Raw genomic sequence first — 15769 nt, 5'->3', positions numbered from 1 at the left:
GGTTAGAAAAGGATGCTAGCCGCTCTCGAGAGAAAGTCTCTAGTGGGAGACGTCGTTCGTTAAAAAATAGGCGTTTCGACCGTTCGCGGAGAGACGCGATCGCGAGATAGCACGTCAACGAGAGTTGTAAGTTCCCGTTACGATTAAATAATCGACGCCACGAACTGATCGATCCCCTTATTTCGATTATGATAATAAGGGTAGTTCAATGAAATTCCACAGAATTAACACAAATAAATTAATGTTTATTTGAACAACTTATTAACTAGAAAGATATAAAAGGAACAAAAAAAATGTAACTGCGTTTTGATTGATAAGTAATGCGCGACGTATCAGATGTGTTGACGGTTTGACTTCTCGAAAAGTTCTGAACGCCTTTCGATTTTTTTTCGTTTTTTCTGGAAGGCGACCCACACTACGTTCGGATCACGCCACATTCTTTTACGCGAGGTAAAATAACGGCCACGAGTCGACGTTTCTGGAAGTCGCCCTGCTTAATGAACCACACGCTTGCCACTACAATGTTTGTTTGCCGGGCAGACGCGACGATCCGTCTGCAACATTATAGTGGCGCGAACGACAGTTAAGAATATGACCTATGGTAAGCCGCATGGCGTAACAATAGGTTTCCCCTATCTTCCCGTAGTTGGGACAAAGACTGTTTGTCTGTTTGAAGGACTTTAGTTTCCTAAGAATTCTGCCGAATATCAATGGTCCGCCTGGCTTGGCGCGCAGGCTCTATTACAATGTTTGGGAACCCATCGTGACATATGGTGCGCCTGTGTGGGCTGATGCAATGAATTATGAGAAGAACAGGAAGATTATAAAAAGGATCCAACGTACTGCCCTGTGCATTACATTTACAGCCCACCGCACTGTATCTCATGCGGTGCTTTGTGTATTGACCGGCAACTTACCGATCAACATTAAAGCTAGGATGTTGAAAGAATCATACGAGAGAATGAAGATTTATAAGAGCTTAGCTGTTGAAGGTGAAGTGATCGATAGATACATCATGTTAAAAGAAGAACTGGATGACATAAGGAAGAAAGCCCTAATGGAGTGACAAGCGGAATAGGGCAATTACAAAGAGGACAACTTTACTAGGAAGTTGATAGGTAATGCGTCTATATTCGCCAAGAAAAGGAGAGACATCGATTACTTTACGATGCAAATGTTAATGGGGCATGGTATGTTCAACAGCTACAGAAAGAGGATCGGTAAGGGGGTCGACACTAAGTGTAGGGATTGTGGTGACCCGAACGACGATGCAGAACACGTCCTGTTCGTGTGTCCTAAATGGACCTAATGAACATAACGATCGAACCCGAGAATTTCCTGGGTCTCAGGATAAGTGTGGTCAACTTGGTGGACACCGTGGTTACCAAGGACGAATACTGGACAAAGCTCAAAGCGTTCTGCAAATCGATAATAAATTACAGAAGAGAAATGGAAATGGCTATGGGTTCAGCGAACAGGAGGAGCGGTACCAGCATGCAACGTTAAATATTCGGAGACGCGGTTAATGACAACCCTGATGAATGCTAATCGGCTATGCCGGGGTTGTCCGTGTCTAATCAAATAAAGGATCGAGGGGTTTTTAGGGCGTATGGCGATGTCACCTGCCGAGTCCTACATAACCCAGAGACGCGGATCTCTCTGGGTACACGTAATAGCATTTTTCCCTCTTCACGCAAAAAAACCGGTTCATCTAACAAATTTTTGTTTCATGACGACGGTGTCCTCGAGATAAGGACTCATGGTAACTACAACTGCCGTACATTCTCTACTATTCTCCTCGATAGGAACATGAAGAGATCCGTTCCTTTTTTCAACTACGATCGGATTTGCAAAGTCGGATTAAGACTGATCAATTACTTTGTCTTGCCGCATTTCTATATCTACTTTAAACACCTCCGGGTGTCTATTACAATCTTTTTTCTCTACTTCACGAATAGAAGCATTTCCGTCCTTTATGTTTAATTCGACGGTATTCAGGAAGTATGTGCCAATTATGAAGGAGTGTTGCATCAAGGTATCTGAAACTACATGTATCGTTACAACGTACGACTCATCATCTATCACAATATTCGTCGAAAATTCTTCGAGTGTACAATTTCTTCCGGACCCGATACCAATTTTCACATACTGATTCGCTCTCATTAAAGTTAGTTCGCTACCGGTATCGGTATTGTCGCATTTCGATACGATGTGTCCGTACTCTCTACACTTAAAGCACTTGGGTCCTCTCGACCTATTCGGGCACTCTGCACACTCATATTCTTCGTCGCCGCAATTGTAACATCTCGTCTTCTTCATATCTCCAGATTGACTGGGCATCCTGCTCCTTTCAATTTTGGCTAGCTTCACAATCAATTTTGCTCTGCGATAATTCTGTTCCTCGTACATGATTAATCTCTTCTTCAATTCTTTAATGGATGTAGTAGACTTATTGTTTTCTTCATCTACTATTCCTTCTACAATATGCTCCACTTTCGCCTCCTCTTCCATATCAACATGGCTGGCTATTTCCAGCATGCGGTACATATTCAAGCATGCGGTACAATTTATATTCTAGAGAAAAATGGCGCGCCCGGGCGAATAGATGGCGTTAAACGCAATGATCCCAATTGAACTGAAAAGTCGTTATGTATTAAGGGACTTGTGTGTAGAGGATGGTTAATCGTGAGATTTATTAGACGAGATTGCCCGTTGTAGAAACCGTCAAGTATATTTTAAAATGATTAAATAAATAAGAACAGATAATGTTCGCAAAGACGCTCGTATTAACGGATTCGCTAAGACAGTGTATAACCGCTCGCTTATAACTCGTTAGTAACTGATCAATACTCGGTAGATAGTCGGTAGAGTCATAGGACGTGGCGGATCGAGAGCGACTCATGTTGTTGTGCCTCGGAACACGGACATCGCCTTGACGCACGAAACATATCGATAGGTAAACTCCGGACAAAACAAAGTCACCGTTATGGGCAATCGTCGATCTAAGATGAATTCAAATTTTCCGACTTCCCCCCCCCCCCCTCCCCCAGTATAAATAAACGGACGTGATCGCGAGTTTATATATACCGAGTACCTACGAATTATCGATCAATATCTACGAGTTATTATCCGAGTCATCCGAGTTATAGTTATCGAGTTTTTCGCAAGCGACCATACCCTAGCTTCGCGAATACATTTGTACGAGCGTCTCTCGACGGTATTTATATTTATTCGTATTTATTTTATTTATTCTAAATATATTTGAGGCGTTGCAGCAGCAATTTCTCGTATTCTCTAAATTATTGATCCTCACACGATCCACTACATGATCGATAACTCTTTACGATTGCGTCCGTTTAAACTGGTACAGTATAAACTGGTCGGAGGAGAATCGGAAAATTCAAATTCGTCTTCGTTCGACAGTTGCACGTAGCGGCAACATAGTTTTGTCCGGAGTTTATTTATTGCTACATTATGTATATCCTAACGATATTGATACTCCGAGGCAAAAAAACAACATAATTTGAATTGTCCTCTAGCTCATGTACCGCTACATGTACTTTCAAGGAGCAAAACTGGCACAGTCCCGCTTGTGACGCGAAACGGAGATTATCGTTTCCCTTCCTTTAACGCATTTTGCCATTGAAAGACACGAATTTCTGTGACTTGTTTTATCTCTGTTATAAAAGTTGATATTTACAATTTTGTAGTTTTTATGCAAACGTAAAAGGTAAGTAAATATTAATAAATATTATAATAATATAATATAGTACTGTATAATAATATTAATAAATGCTTCGCTATTTACTTGTTTTATTTCCATTAAAGTATATTGTATTTTTCATTAGAGTACTTTCACTTTTATTTGGTGTAATAATAAACATATACGTTAATATTCATTGACATTAGTGTAATTGTAAGCTTCACTGTAAATTTAATAAAATTGATAAGAACGGTATTGTTAACAGTGTATATATTTGTAATTAAACTAGATTTTATTCTCAACGTTACTTCATTATTTTATTATTGTTTCATATAAATATTTTTTTTGAAAAATAATTTACATATGCTTCTAAGTTAAGTGTTTGTATTAATTGTTACATATGTCATAATTTCAAGCACAATATTAAATTATGGTATGTATTATTAAAAAGTATAGTTTAATGTATATATTAAATACTTATGTAGTATCGTTGGGCTGTGCTCAGCGCTGTAGAGGTCGCTGTTGGGTACGGCCGCTCTTTTCCTCATTTTTTGTACCGTGGAAGAAAAATCGGACTCCTACGTTCGTAACCTAAGGCGCTAACCACTTCGTCGTCCGACACTAGTTAGTGTCGAGTGGTGCTATTTAACTATCGAGTGCCACCACAGGCCCTTCTTTCCACGATACTACACTTATAAAGAATTTACTTGTAGATTTATCGGTTGTAGGAATATCGGTACTACATCAAAGAATCGGATTAAAGCACTAATTACCAAAGATATATTGAATATACGTTGCTTGGGTGTTAAAAAATCTGTTAACGACCATTTTGGAGATACTTTGCTCAAACACCACAACCTGGCCCTTCAACTTCAACTACGTCGAAAGTTTTGAAGAGCCGAGCAAAAAGAGAGGGTTGAAGGAAAGCTGCAATTAATATTAAAAAACAACAGTCAATGTCACTTGTTGCAAAATTACGAAGGCCATTAATTCGTGACGATGACAGTAATGTAAATGTTTGTATCATATTATGATGAAATTTAATATCTTTAATCTTACCCCGAATCTCATGTTACTGATCAATACTAACCTTTATATATAGTACCTAATAATGCTTGATATCGGTTAATTAATATGTTGAAATCTAATCGCTTAATGTATGTACATTGTGCATATAAATTCTATTATAACGTAATTAAATATATCCTACATTTTTAGAGGAAACGTGAAAACCGATCTAAAAAAAAGGAAAAGTGCTAGAAGTAGCTCAGAAGAAGAAATAACACAAAGCCCTACAAAACATAGTAAATGAGAAAAGTGTTTTAAGCGAAACAATTTCAAGGAAGATCGCGGGTACTTCACAGACACATTCACTATAAGAGAAGATGCAATACAGCCAGAAAAGTGTTCAATGACAACAAGAAATAGTAATAGAAAGAGAACTTTTTCACAGAGTGAAAACACGAAGATGCATCAGCTAAAAGAAGAAGATGAGTCATTCCCTGAAGTGAAAAAGTTTCAAGCAAATATTCAGAAACAAGAAATTAAAAAGCGGCAAAACAGATCTATGACATTGTGTTTCGATCGCGAGGAAGCACGCCAACGGGAGTCGTATATTCCCGTCACGATTAGATAATCGACGCCACGAAATGATCGATCCCCTATTTCAATTAGGATAATAGAGGTGGTTAATTGAATATGACACTGATGTAACAAGGTGCGAATGACAGTTTATTCCAACAACTTTGTGAAGAAGATAGTTACGCTGGTGCGTATGTATAAGATAAGTGACTGACTGATCTTCGGGTGTAGACCCGGTCGAAGGATGTTGTATGTTTGAAGGTTGAAGAATCAGTGATGTTCGGTGACGATGTTGTAGCGGAGGAAAGCTAAGGATGCGTGTGTCTAGCGCACGGGACCATCGGATTTGTTGTTAATTGGTTAAACGAAGGTTGGTGGACTAGGAAGGGTCTTAGCTGCTCTCGATAGAAAGTTGTTATTAGGAAGCATCGTACGTGGGAAAACCCAACTTTCCCTTGTCAAGCCGTGGTAGACAATAATCTTTAGAAATGATTCAGAAAACAGATGTTTGTTGGGTCTGAAGGACCTTAGCAAGCAAATTAGTGGGATTTATGACGGGTGCTTAAGGTTATTGAGGGTACGCCGTAAGAATGAGCGGACATCTGGGGCCTGTCTGGCCCGCGGTGTATGGCCGGGTCCAGGTAGAGTGTTGCACGACGCAACATATTGAGTGAAGATGAAATACAACCATCTTCGGAGGAAGAGAGAATGCTCTATTCGATCCATTTGAACAGGCAGGCACGGACACTTCAAAACTTGTTCAACTAGGATAACTAGAACGAAAACACGAGAACAAAACATTAGAGCTATTGCATGAACAAAAGCTTTGAAAAATGCAAACATTGCAGAGGTAGCGATTGCATATAAATCCGCTGCGTTAAATGTGCAGTTACACTCCCCACTGACCAGTGCACTAAATCACCGGAAACCCCAACGAAGTGCATCCACTGTCAAGGTGACCATTCTGCTAACTACAAAGGCCGCTCAGCCTACAAAACCTTATGTATAAATAAGTATCCCAAGCTTAGAGCCAAAGAGACAACCAATCAAATACCCAGTCTTCCGAAATTCACTACTACTTCAATCTCCTATACTACTCCCAAGCAGTACAAGGAAATCAAAATAATCCAAATAACCACAGGGACCATTCTCAAAATAATGTCTCCAATTCATAAAACACAGACAACGTCTGTAGTGTCACAGTGGCCCCGGGAATGCAGCAATAGGATAATCATACTCACATACCTTAGCCATCGAAACAGTAACTAAGCAATAACAGGATCCCTATGTGACCGGCATCCAACGATAACCCCTCCACAGGAGCCAACCCCTTGATATAAAAAAACCTCCCAAGTCAGTACTCGACATTCTATTCTGTTCTGTTATAACATTCTGTATCGTTACTTTGTCAGTTTCTAATAAATTTTGTAATAACGATCATAATTGAAATACGAATCTCTCACCTTACGCGCGGAATGTGAAATAATCCCGAATCAACGTGACGTTAGACTTGAAAAGTTAATAGAAAAACAATCTGAACAAATAAATAATTTGCTATCACTATTGACACTCACCATGGATAAATTAATAAAATCAAGACGCATAGCTCTTTGGAATGCCAAGGGGCTAGCTCAATACAAATTCGAACTAGAACTCTTCCTAAAGCAACAGCAAGTCGACGTAATGCTCGTATCTGAAACCCACTTCACCGACAAAAACTATCTGAAAATAAATGGTTATAACTTCTACCATACCCAACATCCCAGCGGAAAGGCCCACGGCGGCACCGGAATCATTATCAAATCCAGCATTAAGCACTACGAACTTCCATCATTCCAGAAAGACTACCACCAAGCAACAAACGTAGCAATAGAAGACTACCATGGTACAATCACCACTTCAGCGGTATACTGCCCTCCCAGACACTCCATCGCCAAAGAAGATTTTGATAACTTTCTTGACACTCTGGGGAATAGATTCATAGCTGGAGGAGACTATAACGCCAAACTTACCCAATGGGGCAGAGGTCACAGTAAGAGGCAAAAATCTCTTAAGCAGCATAATCACCAACAATCTCAACTACTTCACCACATATGAACCCACACACTGTCCCACTGACACTAACAAAATACCTGACTTACTTGACTAACTAAAAATATCTCGCCAAAATATGTCCAAATCAACTCCTCGGCTGATCTCTCTTCTGACCATTCGCCCGTGATAGCAACAGTCAGTTCAACAAGTATCGAGAATACACCTAATGGCTTTATTCATAACCAACTCACCAACTGCCAGCTCTTTAGAGAAGTCTTTAATGACTCAACTTCAGCCTTAATTTCACTAAAAACTAATGAAGATATCGAAGCAGTCACGAAATACTTAAACACGAGCATAATAAACGCTATCCGCTCCTCCACACCTACTAAGACTTCTATCAGCAAACGTGAATATCCCCATTACATATTTAAAAAAATAGCAGAAAAACGTAGACTATGAAGAGTATGGTAGACCCATAGAACACCGGATGACAAACGCAAACTAAACAACGCAACTAGAAAGCCAATCACAATCATCAAAAATTATAAAAACGACTGTTTTCATAAATATCTCGCCAATTTGTCCCCCACAGCTGACTCCAACTACTCACTATGGAGGGCTTCCAGGAAACTCACGCGCTCCCCGCAAATAATCCCATCAATCCGCTATCCGCAAGGTGGATGGGCGTGTAGCCCTATAGGTAAAGCCAACCTGTTTGCTAAATACTTGTCTAAAGTATTTAAACCCCATTCCTCCAAAGCTGCCGCAGACATTACTGAACACCTACACTCTCCCTTCTAAATGTCTCCTCCTATCGAACCCTTCACTTCTGCAGAGATTATAGAATCAATCAGTCGCCTAAACCCTAAGAAAGCAGTGGGGCATGACCTAATAGGCAACAGAGCAATCAATGAACTTCTCATAAAAGGGATTGCACTCGTCACATCGATTTTTAACGCAATTCTTCGCCTTGAATACTTTCCTAAGGCCTGGAAAATTTCACTGATTACTCTCATCCCTAAACTCGGAAAACCCATATATGAAACTCTGCTCCTATCGCCCAATTAGTCTTTTACCTATCCTGTCAAAACTATTCGAGAAAATGCTAACGAATAGACTCCTTCCACTCTTGGGGGATTTGAAAATACTCCCAGATCATCAATTCGGTTTTCGGAAACAGCATTCAACAGTAGAGCAAATCCATCGCATAACACACATTATCAACCAATCCCTTGAAAAGAAAAAATATTGCTCAGCGATATTCCTAAACATTCAACAGGCATTCGACAAAGTATGACACGAAGTACTACTATACAAACTTAAAAAAGTCCTACCACACACCTACTACTCCATCTTAAAGTCCTACCTAACCAATAGGCAACTCATGGTTAAATACTTAGACGTCACTTCCACAACGTTCCCAATGGAATCTAGCATACTCCGAAGTAGTGTCCTCGGACGCCTGCTGTTCTCCATCTACACTGCCGATTTACCAACATCAACAGAGATAACAATAGCAACATTTGCTGACGACACAGCGCTACTAGCTTCCCACGCTGTTACGTCGCATGGAACAGCTGTACTCCAGCCGACGCTACCTGGCAGCCAGCGGCCCTCAATAAACTCAAGGACCCACCATAAACCGTCAACTTTGGCTTCATTGTTTCCACATGTTTGCCAGTCAAACTGTTTGTCTAGAAGTAAGTATTTTCAGTTTATTTTCGGGTTTCGGAAAAGTCCTTGAGTTTATTAGGCTCTTAGAAATCACGGAGAAAGCGTGTAGTCACCGAATGGGAATACCGAACACATGTTTATCGAAAAGGACTGGTTTTCCCCAGGAACGAAGTCATCCCCCGATCCACGTTGGTGGGAGACTACCTCATATCCTTTTTCATTAGCATGGCTCATAACCAATCGGCATCGCGGATGGTTACCCTCACTTCCTTGACGAAAAGTGTGAACAACGAATCCGCGTTCTTCGTTCAAAGGGCACACCCACGCCAAGCTTTCCTCCGGAAAAACATAAGAGGGAATAGTCAGTCAAGCAATTCGAGCCTCTCAAGTGGGTCATTACATCAACTCAATACTGTAGAAGCAATTCAGAAAAATATGACAAGGAAGGGATGTGTGTTGAATAATAGATAATAAAACTTCATTTACCTTAAAAACTGTTCTTTTTAATAATATTAGCCCGAAACTTTTTAAATGTAAATGCATACAGAATTTGATTTTATGCTAAAAGTATCTGTACGTGCTCAATCCGCCTTGCGATAGCATACGTATCTAACAGGGTATTCGTAATATATTTGACACATATTATCTTTACACGGGAAAATCCATGTCGAAGGAGCAAAAATATCCTGCAAAATTGAGACTGAAAACATATTTTACGGAATATCCCGGAAATTATTACGTTTAGAAAGATAGTTTAAACGTAGCAATTGTCTACAAGCAAGGAATTCAGCTAAACAGTTTTAATCTATAATTTAATTTTATCTGTAAATTTTCTTTAATACTGGAAATTCGCGTCTTTTTGTTAACTTTTATTGCAAAATGTTGTTCGATGCTCTGGAAAATTGAGAAACTTCAAAGAAATGTATAAAATATGGATAAATGGAAATTTTTATTTTTGATATTATAACAAAAATAACTGCATTTGTTATTATTGTACTATACTTGAAATAAATTCAGCCACTTCCAACATAAAAGTAAATTGTTTGTAATATGAAAAATACACAACATCAGACAGATATTAAGAAACACACTATGTAACTTCAATTTATATATCATATTCATAACATATAACAATATTTCCAAAATATTATATCATAATAGAAATGTAATTATATTCTTTCCAGCCATCTTACTCAAGATCCAGTTTTCGGTTTTTGGTCGTGGACCTTTGCCCTATCGAAGCTAGTAGAATTTGGCGACACAGCCTTCATTGTGTTACGAAAGCAACCGTTGATTTTTCTACATTGGTACCATCACGTAACAGTCCTCCTCTATACCTGGTTCTCTTATGCAGAGGCCACAGGAAATGGCAAGTGGTTTGGCTTGGTAAACTCTTTCGTTCATGCCTGGATGTACTCCTATTATGCTCTGAAAGCAATGCGGTTCAATATACCGAAATGGGTCGCCATGTTTGTTACTACGCTACAGCTATCACAAATGGTTGTGGGTTGCATTTTAACTGCATCAGCTTACTACTATGTACACAGTGCCTAAGTTGAATGTCACGTTACGCCTTTGAACATCAAACTTGCTATGCTGATGTACCTCAGCTATTTCATTTTATTTGCCAGATTCTTCCAGCAGACTTATTTATCTAACAAACACATAAAAAAAATTGGAAAGAAGGATTAGCCCAATAGATCTGCAAGTTATAACAAGCTGAAGTTTATGTAGAGCAGGTGAAACATTTTTTAAATCTTTTTTACGGATGCTTTTCAGTGACATATCTTAAGAAAAACTTTATCAAAATCTCATGTGATGGATATGGACGTCAAGAAATAATTTGATGAATATAGTTCTCTCAAGCCTTTGCGAAGGCAAAGTTGTAAAGATTGATTGTGAATGAATGAAAATGGAGAAATAAAATTAAAGTAAATCTCGCACACTAAATCAGAAATAAATTTTTAATATCTTAACGATATTATCGTTAACTATAGTACGAATGAATTAATAAATCTCGTCCTGGAAACACATATATCCCTAATCTGTTTACTTATGAAACGATTTCCAAAGAAATTTTTTGGTCTCTTTTATTTGTAATGTTTCCTTCTTCCGATAACGTGACAAAACCTTACTGGAACAAGAACGGAAGCGATATATTTGAAAATGTAATGTGTAAATATTCGGGTAATATTAACGTATCTAATATTGAATCATTTAATAGTAAAAAAAATATTAAACACAGATTCGCCGGCAAATCTGATATACTTTTATAATAATGAATTATAGGGTTGACATATTTATTGTCGTACGTATAAAACTATGAAACTATATATATTGAAAGAAGCCATAGAATACATAACAATTTGTATGAATAAAGTACGAGTGATAATAAAAAATGGATCATGCATTAGTTCAAAAACTTTATCGAGCCTTAGAATATTTTCTGCTATTTTTAAGTGTCAATATTGATTATTATCTTGTTTAGTATGTAGGGAACGCCTCTCAAACGTTTTTCTATTTTCATTCGAACTGCCTATGTACGTATATATGTATGTATATTATACCGCCGTTTTCTGGTGGTATTACATATTCTAATGGTGTAAGAACATACTTATACTCATTGTTTTGTAAAATACACACTACCGGTGAAGAATTGATAACCTTCCCATTGCGTCTATATTATATCATCTACTAGTTTTATTATGAATTTAAGAGTTATTACTACAAAAATTAAAGAAATGATAAAATTTTTGCAAACAGTGCTTTCTTTTTAGTTTGTTACAATATTTTAAAAAGCAGCCTTATGAAATTTCAGAATCGAGGAAAAAATATTCGTCGGTGTGACGGTAAGCTTTAATTAAGGCTTTAATTAAGGACGGATTTCTTCCGGTACCCCCGCGCCATACGCGGCTACGTTTGTTAAAACTCGAATCACATGGGCAATATCCATAGCCGCACTAGTTCCAATATATGTATGCCATGTTTGTGTTGACACATATACCGCAGCGTTAATATCATGGACAGCACTGCTTCTATTTTTCAACAAGCAAGTTTCAAGTATTGCATTGCGTCTGATGCACCTATCACCCGCTCAGAAACAGTAATAAAGTAGACGAAACATCCTGCATGCCACAGCTATCGAAATAATAACAAAACAGCAACTGAATAGCCGCCTCTGATATACATCGGACGATAACCCCTCCAAAGGGACTAAAACCTCCATATAAAAACCCTCCTACATTAGCGCTCAACACATTATTCTGTTAATTATTCTGTAACACTTTGAACCGTCACTCCGTTGGATTTATACAATAAAATTTCCATCATCTTATACGAAGTTCAATTCCTTCACGTTATTCGTGAAACGTACGAATATATTTACTGCGACGCGAGGAGAGGAGATCACCAGCGATCTATTGGTTTCATGATTTCTTCTGTCTTCGACGTGACACACGCATTTGACTGGCTTGGAAGCTGTTTTGCGATCCGACCATTGCAGCCGAATTAGTAACTATTAATTTTTATTAAATACTTTTATTTTAAGAGTTAATTTTTACCCAATAAAAATTATTAAAAATTATTTGTTATTAAATATTCTTATGCTAAAAATATATTTTTAGTTAGTAAAAATTAATGGCAATTAGTGAAACCTATACATTTTTTAATAACAATTAATTGTCATTAAATATTCTTATTTTAACAATAATTACGAGTTAAAACAATTAGTTTCACTTAAAATATGTCTTCACAACCCTAATGTAATCACAGAATCATCTGAAGGAAGAAATATGTGTGGATTTCGAAGCTTTGGGAGGTTGTGAATTCATAGGGACAAAATGTTTTTAAATTCAACTCCTGAAATTTGATTTTGACCGCGTCACATAATCTAAAGAACTCTTTATACGTCTTTTCGTTATTCAGCCAAATGGTTCCTTATTAATATGTCGGAGATGAAAGAACACCGGAGCCTTGCCTTTGGAATTTTGGGAAAATCCCGTAACATTGTAATTCAGAATCTACCATAGCTGTAATTAAATAATTGCAGTCACCCAGTCCAATTGTAATTGTTCGAGAGTTGTGATAATGAGCTTGGGCTCGAGGCGACAGTCAGTCGCCGAACGTAGCCGCGGTCACGGGATGAACGCTTTGTCTAACAAAGGTATGGAATAATTCTATAGCTCTCTTTAAAAAGGAAATAGTTGTAACACTCGACAGTAAACATTCCAACGGTCTCTGTCCCGTAGCTCGCCACACGCAGAACCTATTCTTCGAGTAAGATGATTGCCAGATGTCGATGCGTCTCCGCAGTACATGTTCGGCTAGCTCGAGGGCCTGTTATAAATCTTAAGATTTAGTCAACTAAAGTCCTTCAAACAGACAAACAGTCTTTGTCCCAACTACGGGAAAATAGGGGAGACGCGAGATGCGAATGCGATGCGAATTTACGAGTAATAGCCGACATGAGTACAAAAATCAATGAATTAAAAGACGACATGCGTTCACTCAAGACAAAAAAGGAAATCGAGACACCCGTATCACCGCCGATAATTCCCTAGGTGACAATACCGACAGACGGTAGCCCCCAACCAATTAAGTTAAAAGACGCGATCGAGTCAGTACCAATATTCGACAGATATCGACCCTCAGTATTTCAATATTTAAGAGCATGCGAGCGCACACGAAACATGATTCCGCGGCATCAGGAGCCTCAGTTGGTAAAATTATTAATGAATAAGCTTCGCGGGCACGCGTTCCTCGCCATAGAGGACAGTTAGCTAAACAGTTTGAACGATTTCGGGAACAAATTAAAGGATATGTTCGGCCGGACTCAGATTTGGACGACGACCTCTCCGGATTATTTCAATAAAAATAAACGAAACTCGAAGTACTCCCACCGCTAGAATAATTTCCCCAGATTTAAAAACTAAGACAAATTTACTATTAGACCCCGGATCAGAAATCAATGTCATCAAGAAACCTGCCTTATCCGAATCAGCAATCATGCTGCAGCAATCATGCAATCGTAATGCAGTTATTTTTCACGTGGGGAGCACGAGGCGGCTACGGGTTCTCAGGGCGTAGGACCACGCCCTGGTCCCATCGGGAAACCACGATGAATCTAATGTTCTCCTATAGCCGGGTGGTGACTGGTCGACGTCTTCGGCCCCCGCCGGTTTGCCGATCCGGTGCGAAGAACCTCGGAGAAGTTGGTGTGCCCGTATCTGCTAAGACCACTCACCTCACCTTCTTGTGGGGCTCCCCGTCACTCTGCGCCGGCCTTTGCTGGGGCAGGGTGCGAAAGAGTGAGTGGCACCAGGATGGAAACCCTTGTTGACGACCTCGGCGACTTCAGAATCACAATGGACAGAGAAACGAACCAAAAAATCGTTTACAGTGCAGGGGAGGGATACCACAGTACCGGCGCAGCCGCGGGTTGTAAAACGGGCCCCGAGTCGTCATCGAGCAACCGTGACCGTCCGGGGGTGGGCCGCCAGGCCCCCGAACACGCTCATGCGTCTGGCGAAGGGGACACACGAACTGGGGGGTCTCGGAGAGGGTTGGAGGAACTCGACGTTATGACCGTCGGCCCGGGACCCTCACGGGATGGGATGCGGCGACGCCGCAATCGCGGCGGGGCGGTGAGATCCGACGACGAAATGTCGTCATGCTCTTCCTATTCGACCGCTGCCGGGACGGTCAGCGTGGAGGTTTTAGTAGGTTGGAGTCCGGCATTACCACGCCGCTTTTCCCCAGAAGCGACCTGGTGTCCGTGCGGATTTCCTCCACGTTAATAATAATATTTATAAAAAAAAAGTTATTTTTCACGTAGTTGACTCATTGCTGATCGATCAAGATGGAATCTTAGGATCCGAATTTTTCGCAGGATGCAAGGCTCGTTTGGATTACGAGCGAAAACATATAAGTGGGGAAATATTTGTCGGAGATGAAAGGAAAGCCGAAGCCTTTCCTTGGAAATTTTGGGAACATCCTCTAGTACCTTAGCCTAGATTTTATTATAGTTGTAATTGCTTAAGATTTGTAATAAGCGAGATTGGGTTCGAGGTGACAATCGGTCGCTGAATCGGTAGCCACGGTCACGGGATGGATGTTTTATCTAACGGAGGTCTGGAGTGGTTGTATGTGTTTTCCGAGAAATGTGGTTGTGGCGGCATGCGGCCTCGAGAGCGGGCCGAGCCACGTGTGATGTTGCCTCGGAGGTGCCGATGCAATGGGACATACATTGTATTAGTAATCAAAACTCCAGGCAGAAACTGCCTAGCAACGGCGTTTGGAACTTTCTCGATGCTTCCAACGAGTGTGCCTAGCAACGGCGTTTGGAACCTTCTCGATGCTTCCAAACGGGTATAGAAAACAAAATGCAATCGTACAGGGAGAAAAATCTCCACGAGGCTGGCATTCTTGCGATTGCCTTGGAGAGTGATACATCGAGCATTTTCGACGATCGCATTTGCGTCTAAGTTAGTTTCGCTTAGTAAGGAGTTATCTCGGTGACCGTGGATTCGTTTGAACTCAAACATTGCTAATAGTATTATTTAATTTAATTATTCGTAGATCGTATTATTCATTAGGCCTAGTGTTTGTTAGACTTATTATTAGTTGTACTTATTATTTGTTAAGCTTAGTGATAGACCTGTATATACGTGTAAATAAAATCTCGGCTTTGTGAAACGATGGCTAGTCCACACGAAGAGTCGTCGCGCGCCCAAAATTCGAATCGTGACCCGACATATTTATATCCCCTTCGATACA

At 39.8% G+C, this 15769-nt stretch overlaps 1 pseudogene; it reads left to right on the top strand.

Moving 5' to 3' along the window:
- The first annotated feature begins 8991 nt into the window (after window positions 1-8991).
- LOC126876092 (elongation of very long chain fatty acids protein 6-like) lies at window positions 8992-10991 on the top strand (annotated as a pseudogene).
- Window positions 10992-15769: the final 4778 nt, after the last annotated feature.

The sequence above is a fragment of the Bombus huntii genome, unplaced genomic scaffold, assembly GCF_024542735.1.
Source record: "Bombus huntii isolate Logan2020A unplaced genomic scaffold, iyBomHunt1.1 ctg00000064.1, whole genome shotgun sequence".
NCBI classification, from domain to species: Eukaryota; Metazoa; Arthropoda; class Insecta; order Hymenoptera; family Apidae; genus Bombus; species Bombus huntii.
This window is presented reverse-complemented; position numbering and strand designations above follow the sequence as displayed.